We start from the raw sequence: 13,009 nt of genomic DNA, 5'->3' as shown, positions 1-13,009 counted from the left end.
GAGGAATTGAACCTTGAACAGGAGTTCTTGGGCTTCACATGCAAGCGCATAACCACTAAGCCATCCCCCCTACCTGAGAAAAAGTGTTTTCAAGGGATGTGCCTGATAGTTTCACAAAACATGTAATTTCACAATAGCGAGAGAAGCCGCAGTGTTAGGCGACAGTGTCTTGTGAGTGTAAGGCTACTGCGGAAAAGCGTCGCTGCATGGAGAGGTGGCTTTCTCCTCTCTCTGCATTTACCGCTGGTCGTGGAGGAAGGCTTCTATTGTTCCAGTATTTATTTGGGCCTTGGGTACTGGGATCCTTAACTCTGCAAGTGTTATAGCTCTTGTGAACTTCTAGGCAGTACTGAACCTTCAGCCCTTGGTTGTGGCTGGTGTTGTAGCCTCCAGACAGATTCCACTCCTCACTGCTTGCAGTAGCCTCCTCAGGTGTCTCTCTTGAGTAGACTTAGAAGCAGCACACATGAATATATATATATATGGATATAGATATTTGCAGGAGTGGGGGAGACAGACAATGGGCACATCAGAGCCTTTAGCCACTGCAAGCAAACTCTAGAAGCACATGCCACTTTGTGCATCTGGCTTTAGGTGGGTATTGGGAAGCCAAACCCCAGTACGTAGGCTTTGCAGGGAAGTGCCTTAACCGCTGAGCCATCCCTCCAGCCCAGAAGTAGCAAAGTTTTTTCAATCAACACTGGCCTGTGTTCCAGCTCTTGGTGTGGAGTCTGAGAAGCTGTGCCATAAAGTCGACAACTCTAGAACTCTGAAAGTCAGGATCCGATGTTTCCTCTTCTCTGACTCCTCACAGGTTTGTTTGTTTACTTATTTGTTTATTGATGATTGATTGATTGATTCCCCTGCTGCTGTCTCGGCGTTCTGCTTCTCGTCCGCCTCTGTTGGGCACCGTTCCTCTTCCTCCCACAGCCCTGCTCCCGCGCTCACCTCGGCCCTCAGCTCTGGTTCTGTGCATGCCCGCACAGCTGGCTCTGCCAGTCCTTCTTTCCCCGGCTGCTTTCTGCTCTGTTCCACTTGCCTCTGTGTTCCAGCTCAGCCAGCACAATTAAAAGTAGGCAAAAATGGGCTGCAGAGATGGCTCAGCGGTTAAGCGCTTGCCTGTGAAGCCTAAGGACCCCGGTTCGAGGCTCGGTTCCCTAGGTCCCACGTTAGCCAGATGCACAAGGGGGCGCACGCGTCTGGAGCTCGTTTGCAGAGGCTGGAAGCCCTGGCGCGCCCATTCTGTCTCTCTGCCTCTTTCTCTCTCTGTCTGTCGCTCTCAAATAAATAAAAATAAAGATAAAATATGTTTTAAAAAGTTCTGAAAAAAAGTAGACAAAAATGACCAACTCAGAGACGTTTTTATTATTATTAATTATTACGATCATTATTAATTTATTGCAAGCAAGAGGTTTAGCCGCTGAGCAATCTCCTCTGAGAAGTTTAGTTTGTGTGTTGTTTGGTTTTTATTTGACTTGGTGCTGCCACACCAGGGAAGGCGACACGAGAGAGACCCAGGTCCTCTCCAATTCTCTGGTTTCGGGATCGGGAGCAGCCTGCGTCAACCGTAGCCACCCCTGAAAGCTTGCATTTTGGACACGTCTCAGCCTTTGGTTCGGATGATCCGTTGTTCATTTGGGACAAATCACAGCCTTGCATCTCAGCGTCAGTCAGTCGGTGAGGCGCATGTTGCCTTGCCCGTTACTGTCCCGGGCACCGCACCGTGGTAAAAGCTTCCCCAGGTTGCAAAGGTGGGCACGGCTAGAGGGTCATCGAGAAGTGACCAGCGGTTGTGGCAGAAGAGCTGCGGAACTAACTGTCCCACGCAGGCCTGGCTGACCGCGCCTGCAGGAGCCGGGTCAGCTTTGCCCACCGCGTACTTTGCCAAGGGCATGCCAGGAGAGTTTCCAGCGGCCACTGGCATCAGGAGCGTGCCGCTGGCGCCGTCACCCGTTCTCCTTTCGTTGGTGGCAGCCAGTGCAGCAAGGCCTAAGTTTCTTTTTGAGAGCAAAATATCTCCGAGATAATTTGTGCTGTCTCCCTAGCCATCTGCCCACACACGCGGGCACGGTATACATGCTAAGCATGCTTCCTTTTCTCTGTAAGAAATAAGTCTCTATAATGTCAGAATGTCAAGGCAACCTGGTTGCTGCTTGCATGGCATCAGCAATTACCTGCCGTTTCTAATACCTGTCAGACAGTCAAGCAAATGACGTTCGATTAAACTCTCGTTTTGCTTGTTGCAGCATTAGAGACATTGCGACCCTCTTACGCTTTCCGCCTTGTTTGTTTTCATTTTTGCTTGAGAATAAGTGGATTTTCATTCTGGCAGTGACAGTCTGTACTAATTTTAGTGCCAATATGTCAATTACTGGGATTATAATAAATTGGAAATACGATTGTGGAGCTTTGAGAAATTTTGTGTTTTAATTTCTATTGTTATAATATTTAGAATTTTATCTTTCAGCACTGTTTCTTTGAAATTATCCTCACGACTGTCTAGCCTTGTATATAATAGTTTGAACCTGTTTTAAGTCAGCCTTTACTACTTTGTCATATTTTATCTAATATGATTTAAAGATCCTTTCACCTTTTTTTGATAAAATTACTGACAACATTCATATAACAAAGGTAACAAAAGTATATTATTTTAAGTCGGGGAAGGGCTTAATGTCATTGATTTCTTATATGTTGTTTACCACAGATCAAATGAATTTGGAGTTTCGTTGTTACATTAATTTGTAGAAGTTACATCATTTTTATTTAAGATGTTATATTTATGTTTATTATTTTAGTAATAAATGTGATTTTAACTGGAGGGAATGGGATCTACTGTTTTTTTATTTTTTTTTTCTTTAGAAACTTTGTAGGAACCCACTTCATTGATAAAATGCAGAGGGAAGGGAAATCCATGTGCCAGTTCTTGATATCATACCTCCTCAGGCCTTGACTAGTGAGGCCGTGCCAAGCACTGTTGCTGACTCTCTGTTGGCAGAGCCCTGTGGGCAGCTGCGGAGAAGCCCATGTCTCTTTTACATTACATTTAAAGTTTTTTTTTTATTTTTTTTTTGCTGTTTTTTTTTTTTTTTTTGAGAGCTACAGACAGAGAAAGAGAGAGAGAGAGAGAGAGAATGGGCGAGCCAGGGCTTCCAGCCACTGCAGATGAACTCCAGATATGTGTGCCCCCTTGTGTATCTGGTAAACATGGGTACTGGGGAATCGAGCCTCAAACCAGGGTCCTTAGGCTTCACAGGCAAGTGCTTAACCACTAAGCCATTTCTCCAGCCCTCACATTACATTTAACTGGCACCAGCTCTGAGACTACCATGACCATGCAGGTCAGTAACCACTTTTTTCCCTGTTTTGATTACATTATTTTGCTGTTCTACTCAAGCATCATCCTGAAGTAAGTGCTATCATTTCGAATTTTCCAGAATGGATCATTGGCACCTACCTAAAAGTTTATGTAGAGGAGCTGGAGAGATGACTCAGCTATTAAGATGCTTGCCTGTAAGCCTAATGACCCCGGTTTGATTCCCTAGTACCCACATTAAACCAGGTGTACAATGTGGCACGTGCCTTTGGAGTTGGTTCTCACTGGCTACAGTCCCTGGTATGCCAATTCTCATTATCTGACTCTCTTCTCTCTCTGTCTCTCTGATTGTAAATAAGTAAACACACTCTGTGGAATATATGAAATTGTGTTAAAAATTGAAGAGTAATCCACAGTATATAATATACTTTTGAATAAACATATACTTTACAATTGTTGCAAAATTATGCATAAGCAGAACCAGGAATCACTATATTTATAACTCCAGTGGACCACACTTATTTTATATAGAGACTCAACCATCTCTCAAAAGGAATGTCAGAGGAAAAAACAATTTCAGAGTAATTAAAATTATAGAGACCCTTGAGCTACATGGACTTTTTTATTGTTGTTTGTTTGCTTTAGGAAATGAAATTACATATTTAGATAATAAAACATTTAATATATATTAAAAATTTATGGCTATTTTTCTTGGGTAAAATTACATAATGTTTGTATAAGATTAACATAACTGTATTTAGATTAATGAATATAAGTAAGACAACCATTTCATTGACGAGCCTCACTCTAAGATAAAATTAAAGACATCTCCATGTAATGCCTTTTCATTTTTCAGAGTCCATTGTAAATAACATGATAAGTTATTCAAATTTAGAGTTATAATATGCCAAGTAGTTATCACTGAAAAAGTGGAGTTTCTTTGTATTTAAACATAAGCAACCCACCATCCTCTTGAAGGACAGTATTTTAATGATAAAACACAGGGTTTTTAACTGCAGAATACAATAAAGAATATTAAATCATAATGTCTACTGTGATTTTCCCCTTTTGAGTCTATCTTAAGATCTATACCTTCTCTAAAATGACTTTGGAATTGTCAAAATTCAAGCTTCTATTTTGACGTTCTAATTTAAAATATCTGTGTGAATCACATGTTATGAACACAATTTAAAAAGAGGCATTATCCAGAGAAAACTCAAAAGAACATTTTCAGTGAAATTAGTTAAGCAAAATGTAAGTCAGAAACATCTTGGTGCTTTTCTATAATACTGATTTGTAATTTCATTTAAAAAATGAGGAATTCATCACATACATACAATCTCAGTATCTGCATAGGTTAATTGCCAACTAACACTGTTAACATTGAAATTTTAGTTATTTAATATATATTATGTGGTAGGAGTAATTAAATTTTTGGTAATAATTTCTATATTAAAAACAGTGAATATTAAAACAATTAAAGGTTTTTATATTTGTACTTCTTCCATTTTGTCTTTTCCATCTTGGATTTGCTCTGTCCTTTTATTTATTTATTTTTTTATTCACATATCTCAAAAATTCTCTTTTAATGCCAAATCTATGGTCACCTTTGGGCATGTCTTAATATTTAACATACTAACTCTATTTTTTTTCAACATTTAACAAATTGCCTGTATTTCTGAGAATTATCATGCATGTAGTTTCATACTTATGGTTTTATATATCCTTTGTGAATTTTTCTAAAATGTGGGAAGTGTTTTTTTAAAAATATACCTATCCAACACATATTTCTTATAAAATATGGAAGTTTCAGTTTCCAGTACTTGTCCTCAATTTCCCAGACTTTCATACTATTCCACCTGTTTGCTCCATATCACCAAGTACATGGTTTTCAAGAAACTATATTTCTAGGAATTCATGTACACACATTTTTAGAAGAAACATAATTTATTTTCTAATTTATTTATTTTTATTTTTGTGTGTGAGAGAGAAGAGTTGGCACAACAGGGCCTCAATCACTGCAATCCAACTCCAGATGCTTGTGCCACCTAGTGGGCATGTCCAACCTTGCATTGGCCTCCACTTTGTGCATCAGGTTTGTGTAGGATCGGGAGAGTTGAACATAGGCTATTAGGCTTCACAGGCAAGCTCCTTAACTATTAAGCCATCTCTCCAGCCCTAATTTATTTTATTTAATTTTATATTTATATTTGATATGAGCTTGGTCAGAATTAAATTTAAATGTGCATATCAAAAGAAATTTAGCCAAAAAATGAAAAAAAAATCTGTCTTCAAATGAAAATATAGCTGTGGAAAATTACCATATGATTTTATTCCATGAAAGAATTCCATAAGCCTTCCACAGATGGGATTGCATTGGAAGACTTACAGTATTGAAAGTATGAAAAGATGATATCTATTATCTTAAGTAGCTTAGCATCTAATAACTTATCTCTTATAATAACTGTGAACAGGGCTAAAAATATGGCTTAGCCATTAAGATGCTTGCTTGTGAAGCCTGAAAATTCATTTTTGAATCTCTAAGACCCACCAAAGTCTAAGAGTCAGTGAAACAAGGGCACGGTGTGCACATGCACCCAAGAGGGCACACGTGTTTGGAGTTTGTTTGCAGTGGCAGTAGACCCTGGCATGACCATTCTCTCTCTCTCTCTCTCTCTCTCAAATAAATAAAAATAAATAAATAAATAAAAATAAATAAATAAATAAATAATTGTGAACAAATTTTAATGAAGTTTAGGGAAGTGATGGGAAATATGGAATCCATTGACCTATCATCCATCCACATTTTAATTGGGTTGCAAAATGGAACATGATATAAAAATTCTTAAAGTTATAATCAGCCACTTCACAGTTTAACAATTATCAATCGAATGTTACTTTTGAAAAAGAAAGAAAGCTTCAAAATTTAAAGTAGCACACCCTAACACGGTAATCTTTGGAACCAGAAAAGCTATTTTATTGAAATATTTTTATGAAGGCTCTTTTTCTTGAAAAAAAAATTCTCTAATAACTCATTACACTAACACACTCACCAGCTTTGGAATCCATTTCTGCATCTGAGCTTGGCCTTCAGTGGTACACCACACGGCGTGTTCTCAGGACAGATCCTCAGTATCGTGCAGAAGCTCTTCTGGCCACATTCTAATTAAAGAAAAGATGAAAATTTGATTCAAAAGATCGAAGAAATGCATGCAAATGATTATTTTCCCATTTTAAATTTACAACTATGGATTCACATACTTATGACATTCGGTGTGCTATTTCCATAAATGAATACCACATGCATGGATAAAATTTATTCATGTTTTCCATTCCTATGCATATTAATGCCCTGTTCACAGTGTTATGAAAACAAAGATTATGGATAAAATTGCTGTCTTATCCTCGGTCGAGCTGCCCCACAGTGCACATCTGAATGCATTAAGACACACACTTCTACAAATACGGAATTTTGACATGTGTAGGCATAATTGAGACTGCTTTGAAGAACAACATTTTTCCTGCAAAGTGAGAAGAATAGGCTACTTAATAAAAATAATGTCATTTGAAATTACTGAAATATCATGCAAGACTAAGAATATATTCTAATGGAATGTGCCACTAACATTGAAAAACATTTAATTATATTTATATACTCAATATAATTGGAATAGCATATTAATAGAATTAAAGAATATTATCCCCTATTTATCTTGAAGTCAATTGTGTATAAAAATTCTATTGCATTATTTCCTTCCGTTAATAAAATAGGTAATACATTTCCATGACAAAGGGAAAGGCATTTCCTAAGATGAAGTAGATATTGTCCTGACACCAGAACTGGATTAAGCACACTTAGAGGAATTAAGACAAAATAGCTGTACATCAATAGTTATTTATATTTAAATGTGCTGACAGGCCTGGAGAGATGGGTTAGTGGTTAAGTGCTTGCCTGTGAAGCCTAAGGACCCTGATTCAAGGCTTGATTCCCCAGGACCCACGTAAGCCAAAAGCACAAGGTGGCTCATGCATCTGGGGTTTGTTTGCAGTGGCTTGAGGTCCTGGTGTACCCATTCTCTCTCTCTCTCTCTCCCTCTTTCTTCGGCTGTCTGTTGCTCTCAAATACATAAAAATAAACAAAATTATATATATATATACTGAAAATATATGAAGTGTCCATACAAAGTTTCTACTTAATAAAAATAATATTAACTTGAAAAAATAGAAAAGAGCATAACTGAGTCTGGAGAGATGTCTCAGCAGTTAAAGGCCCTTGATTTCAAAGACTGATAACCCAGGGTTTAATTCCCCAGCACTGTTGTAGAGCCAAATGCACAAAGTTGCACATGAGTCTGGAGTTCTCTATAGCAGCAAGAGGTCCTGGCATTCTCTCTCTCTCTCTCTCTCTCTCTCTCTCTCTCTCTCTCTCTCTCTCTCTCTCTCTCTCTCTCACTGTCTCACTTTCAAATACAGAAACAATGATAAAAGTGAAAGAATAGTTCTTAATACATAGTTCCATTTATGTAAGCTTAACATCTCCCCATTGATTAGGAAATGTCAGAATGTCATCTGTGGTTGGGGCTTTTGCCTGGTACATAGGTTAGAGATTATGAACAGGGGTCAATTAAAATTTGCTCTCTCTGGGGCTGAGGAGGTGGCTCCGTGGGTACAATGTTGGCTTTGGAAGCCTGTCAAGGTGAGCTCAGCTATCCAGAACCCATGCAAAGCCAGTTGTAGCAGCAAGCTTCTGTAAGTCCATCCCTCCTACCAGGAAATAAGAGGTGGATGAAGGAGAATGCTGGAAGCTCAGTGGACATCTTTCTCTGTGTGTGCAAGGGAGAGCCACAGGTGAGCTTCCCCTCTCAAGTGGAACCCAAAGACCAGAGCGCAGTGTTGTCTTCTGACCTCACACGTGTTCCACAGCATGCTCACAGAAATGAATGCACTCATGCACAACTGCTCCATGCGCACACACACAGAGACACACCACATGCAGGTATAAAGAAAATTAAATAAAAATATACTGTATACTCATAATAACCACAACAAAGATCAATGCTTTAAAAAATGTGTGTCCGTAGTTAGTTTCCAAAGACCTTCCTAAAGTACATTGGAAACCTGATCTTGTGTAGACTCAGGCGGGCCTCCCACTCCCAGCCATTCTTCTAACCTCCGCCTCTGGAGGGCTGGGAGTGAAGGTGTATGCCACCACACCCCAGGACACTTTATTGCCCTCATCATGTTTTCATAGTCTGAATTACTGCTGACCTTCTGCCATCAACCTTCCCATTTTAATCCTTACTAGAATTAAAATAGCTGTGAGAAATTATGGCTTCAAATGTCAGGATCTCTCAGTATTAAGTTTTCATTTTCATTTTGAAAAAGTTCTTGGAATTAGAGCAGGGCAACATGGTGAGGCACTCTATACCCCGAGCACTGGAGAGAGATGTGGCAAACACTAGATTTAAATCTACTGTATATCCTGGCGGCCTCCTCAGCTACAGAGAACACAGATGTGTGTCCTCTATTCACTTTGTTAATACAAAAAGTTTTCAAAAGCCAATCAATATGAAAATAATGTGCAAATAAACAGCAAATTAATTAAATGTGACCACAAACACTTCTTGCAACAATCATTCAGCAGACCCTGTAAACTCAGACAAGCTATATTTCAGTGACTGAAGTTTCAGTTATTACTGGGATGATAATTTTTATTAAGCAAGGACTATTTTCATGGTGGTTACATTGTTGTAGGCAAATTCAAAAATGGCTCTGCTAAAGAAAAGCAGCATAGCAATCAATATTCACTGAAAGTATAACATCTGGGTTTCAAATTGCCTTGTTTTAAATTCACGTTACCATTCAATAGCTATGTAACATTGAGCAAGTCAACTCATCTTAAAAATGTAATAAAAATCTACTTTATTGGGTCTTGTTTTCACACTTAATTTTGATTAAACAATTAATATTTACAAAAAAACGGTGAAATATATCAGGCATGTGATAGTTGTTATTCACTCACTTGCACTTACAACTAATGTGCTTCTGAGTAAAATACCCAGTGGAGCATGTTATCTGTATTTGTATATTTTGTTGTTGTATTTCCTTTCATTAAATAGCCTGTACAACTATTCAAACGTACTCCTATCTTTCTATCTCAATTCATCTGTTTTTTTTTTAAATCAGCCATGATCATTCACTGTTTTTTTTTTTTCTCAGATAAGAGCATCCTAAAAGCTTTGAATCATTTATTATCCTGTATTCCTCATGCAGAATGTTCCATTCCATTCTTCTCCTCAACATGGTAACTAGGCTAAGCATACAACATTGACTCATGCAAGCTGATACTATCTCTCTAAATTTACTTTGTGAATAAACTTCCATGTCCTTATCCCTGTGTACTTATTTTTAGAGCTGCTTTCTCAGTCTTTCATGAAGTATTTTGTGTCCATTTTTGGTAACCAAAATCATAAGAGCATTGAAAAGAGTGTCCATAAATTTTATGCTGTTTCTTTTCTTCTGTGGTGATGGTCACAGAGTAGATTAGAAAAAAAAAAATTAGTGTGGTTGGATAAATATAGGTAAAGTGTTTCTGTAAATGGCTGGAGATGGTTTTGATTTGATTTCCTGTTTTGAATGATGATCACTGCAGAGTACAGTAGGCTGTTATGGGCTCTTGTTCATTTTCTGTTGAGTAATATTTTTTGAAAATTATGATATATTTATAAAATTTCCTATGTATCTACTAGAACCAATATGTAGTCTTTGATTAGGGTGATGTTTTGCAAATGAAGGTACATACTTCCCACAAAAGTTTGAGCATACAATTAAAACACTGCCATTCAAGACAGTGTGATGTGTTATTGAAAAGGGAAAATATGTGTATGACACAAATGCTTCTGTAAGCTCATTTGTGTCCCTGAGTGAAAGAACCACATGAGAAATGCTTTAAATAATCACTAGCATGATTCAAAGATCCCTAATGTGTGCCGTATTTTTGTATGAGTCATTACTGCTTCTAATGCTGCAAGAATAGTGCACACCTTATGGATGTATTGGAAAATTTGCTTTAAAATACTGCTGGCAAAACAGGACTTCACAGTGACATGTCCTCCATAGTGCTGACTGATAACATCATGTGCTGCACCCTATGAAGTGCTTAGTAATCAGAACTTCAAAGGTATTCAGCCCCAGTCAACAGAAGGAAGGGTGATTTCAATGGCAGTGTTCATAACAGAAATCCTCTGGGGAAACATTTACATAATATGGGATGATCATTACTTGTCGTTTATTACCTAGTGTATCCCCCTTGATGAATACCACAGATGAAACCATCTATCCCAAGGCTGCCCTAATAGCATTCATTTGTATAAAACACTCTATCATCTTCATAATAAGGATAGTTTGGTCTCTTAAGTATCTTTCAATTATACAATTATTAAAAACATATTAATGATATCAGAAATAAAAAATATATATTCAAGAAAAGTTTTAACACTACACACATTTTTGTGTGTCCTCCTTCCCTATATTTACATAATCTCAGGTGATTTTCCTTAAGTCATCTCTGATCTCTAAATGCAAAATGTCATTTGCTATCAGTTTTTGCTGGTCTTATAATGCTAATGTATGACTTTTAAATATTATAATTGAGATACAATTAAACACATGTACAATAGGCATACATCCCTGTGAGATACATAACTAGGTTGTTAAAGATTAACAATTATAATTCTTTAGAGGAAGCATCGTCAGTTTGTTTTATTTTTGTAGGAATGCTTCTTATGTACCTCAGGCTGATCTCAGTGTCACTACATGTCCTGCGATGACTTTCACACCTCTGACTCGCCTGCTTCCACTCCCAAGTGCACGGATTATGGCTATAGTCAGTCACCATGCCCGCCTGCTTCACATAGTGCCACGCCTGAACCCAGGTCTGCATGAACACTAGGTACAGTTTGGTAGCCATCCTCAGGCTTCCTTCCACAGCACTGTGGAATGTGAGCCGACCAAGTGAGCTGCTGGGAAACACGTTTTCTGATCCTTTCCTGACATGCCCCAAGGTTGCCTACCGTTTAGAGTAACAGCAGCCAGAAAAACGTGTTTTCAATCCACTTAGAGTTCTGTTTTCCTGCCCAAATCAGCCATAATTAAAAGAATTATTTTATGTGCATGCAGAAAATACAACCCAAATAAAAGTAGTAGAATAAAATAAGGAGCAAAGTTAAATAAAACTAGAAGTTAAATAGAGAAAACTACTAAATTCCATCACTACTCTCATATTTTTACATTATTATGATTTTCAAGTATAAAAAAAATTTCTGTTTAGGATTTTGTCTACCCACTCAATTTTTTTTCCAGTCATCATTTAAAAAATACATAAAGTCAGGGCTGAAGAGATGGCTTAGCGGTTAAGCGCTTGCCTGTGAAGCCTAAGGACCCCGGTTCGAGGCTCGGTTCCCCAGGTCCCACGTTAGCCAGATGCACAAGGGGGCACACACGTCTGGAGTTCGTTTGCAGAGGCTGGAAGCCCTGGCGCACCCATTCTCTCTCTCCCTCTGTCTATCGTTCTCTCTGTGTCTGTCGCTCTCAAATAAATAAATAAATTTAAAAAAATATTTAAAATATATATATAAAGTCAATTCACATTTTAAGACATAATATCACACTTGACACAAAGAACAAAACCTCTTACATATTTACAAAGGTATTATAAACCAGGTTATGATTAACTCACTATAAGTAATAAAATTAAATCCTGTATCTTGTTATGCACTATATGCTAGTAGCATTTCATTAAAGATACTAGTTTAAAAACTGAATTAAGCAGATTACCACAGTTACAACATTTATAACATTCTTTAATTATGACACTGATTTTTGTTTACCACTCATGTATGGCTATTAAGTAGTATTTCCTTCAGACAAATGACCTTCAGTGAGGTCAAGTACATTCTCTCACAAACACGACAAAGGCAATGTCGGTGTGCTGCAGGAGTCCAGGTTACTGGAGTCACCCTCTAGTCGTACACATGCGTAGATTTTCCTGAGGAGCTACTACAGCTGCATCACACTTCATCTGTTCCACTTAAATGCCTTCAAGCAACTCCTCAGATTTGCACCGAAAACCCTTAAAAACCCTATAACATTGGAAAACTGTGTGATATTTATTGTAACCCATCTGTAAAAGTTTAAACATGCATTTCTTGGGGGAAATGTACAATGTTTGATAATGCATTTTAATATTCACATAGCTCTTCCATTTGGGACCAAGTACTGTAGAAATTTAACAAATACTTAATATTTTCTCAGTTTAAAACAGATGCTAACTATGCTTATATTTCATACACTGTAAGATTGTCATTTATAATTCATACATGCACAGTCCTTCTGCACGTGCCATGTCTTTATGCAGGTGCTGTGTTTAAAATTGTGGGTAAGAGCACAAACATTATCCAACAATCCCCACTGCTCAATGTCTTCAATTGTTCACAGCGAAAATGATCGGCCTGATCCTTGATATCTTCAGGCATACTAAGAAAAGCAGATTCTTCACAGAATTTCTGGGTGGCATAAATGAGATATTGTATGTGAGATATGTCTAGGGCAGAAAAGATACATATGTGGTCAAAGTAGTAAATTGAAACTTCATATGAAGGATCATCAGAAAATAAACTGAAACTCCAAAATAGTGAT

Source organism: Jaculus jaculus, chromosome 14 (genome assembly GCF_020740685.1).
Source record: "Jaculus jaculus isolate mJacJac1 chromosome 14, mJacJac1.mat.Y.cur, whole genome shotgun sequence".
NCBI lineage: Eukaryota > Metazoa > Chordata > Mammalia > Rodentia > Dipodidae > Jaculus > Jaculus jaculus.
The sequence above is the reverse complement of the archived record's forward strand: the minus strand, read 5'-3'. Positions refer to the sequence as shown.